Below are 1,727 nucleotides of genomic sequence, written 5' to 3' on the forward strand. Positions count from 1 at the left end.
TGATTTCACGTCAATACAATGTTCTTCAAAGTTGCTCCCCATGTCATGTTTCTAGGGGGTGGGGGTGGGGGGTGGGGGTGGGTGTTAAGACTTAGCACTTGCTCTGCAAAAGTCAGACTGTGTACACCAACACACACACACACAGATACACACATGTTCCTATGTCTATTTATTTACACGCACACACACACACACACATACACACACTCACCACACATATACACACATGTGCGCGTGGGTGCAAACACACACAACAAATGTGTGTGTGTGAGCGCGCGTGCGTGCATGCGCACGCGAGTGAGTCAATATCGTGTCCTGTGTCTCTCTCACTCTCTCCCGCTTGCCATTCAAACCATCAACAAGAGAGGCAAGGCCTTCAAGACTCACTTGTGATACACTTAAAAAAAAAGAAAAGATCCAAGCATTTTATGTATTGAGTATAATTTCAAAATGTAATGTTTAAGATGAGAAAGATCAGTTTAAAGCAAATTAAGTCCCCTAGCATTAATTACAGAGTAATTTCCCTTCTTTTACCAACTGCACCAAAAACGTTTGTAAAATAAATAAAATTTCCATGCTTAGCAAAAGAAGTCGCTGTTTGAACAAAAAATGATAATAATGACTGCTCTTTTTGTTGGGTCAGAATATCAGATCAAAGTGCCAAGTTTAGAGAATACCAAAAATATAAATATCACAGTAAATGCAGTTTGCATATAATTAGGCTTCATTTTTAAATTTTTTTGTGCCCATCCCAGAGGTGCAATATTGTTTTAAACAAGATGACTGGAAAAAACTGAATTTTTTCTATTTTTATGCCTAATTTGGTGTCAACTGACAAAGTATTTGCAGAGAAAATGTCAATGTTAAAGTTTACCACGGACACACAGACACACACACACACACACAGACAACCAAACACCGGGTTAAAACATAAACTCACTTTGTTTGCACAAGTGAGTCAAAAATTGTCATGCTGTCATTTACCATGCTAACATTTATCGTATTAACTTTGAACCTTTTTACACATATGTACTATAAACCCAACTGCATTTTTGTTCCAATGATTCAAGAAAGATAAGAACAAGTATCAGTATCAGTAGCTCAAGGAGGCGTCACTGCGTTCGGACAATCCATATACACTACACCACATCTGCCAAGCTGATGCCTGACCAGCAGCGTAACCCAACGTGCTTAGTCAGGCCTTGAGGAAAAAAAAAAAGGTGAATAAATAATAGATAAATACATTAAAAAATAAAATCCAACCTACTACCACTACTAATAATACGTATAAGGCGCAACAACTTGATGAAGTCAACAATAAGCGTACATAAATAAGTAATTCAGTAAATAAATAAATAAATAAGAACAAAAGAAGCAGAAGTCAGAAAAACAACAAGAATGGAAAGAGAAAAAAAAAGTTTCCCGTGTTGTGGTTTTCATTTAAAAAAAAAACAATCTAAATCTTTTACCTTGTACACTACTATTTCTGCTCCTGATTCTGTTTGTGTATCTATCTATCCATTCATCTATTTGTTTATTCATTCATTCATTCATTCATCTAATTATTTAGTTATTCACTCATTTATCTACATAAAAAATTATCTATTTATTCATTTATTTATTAATAAATCACTGTGAACATAAACCATTTACCACCACATTTCACCTCTTTATTCTCCTTGTTCTGCTCATTTATTCATAAATTACCCTGAGTGGAAATCATTTCC

This window comes from Babylonia areolata, chromosome 32 (genome assembly GCF_041734735.1).
Source record: "Babylonia areolata isolate BAREFJ2019XMU chromosome 32, ASM4173473v1, whole genome shotgun sequence".
Taxonomy (NCBI): domain Eukaryota; kingdom Metazoa; phylum Mollusca; class Gastropoda; order Neogastropoda; family Buccinidae; genus Babylonia; species Babylonia areolata.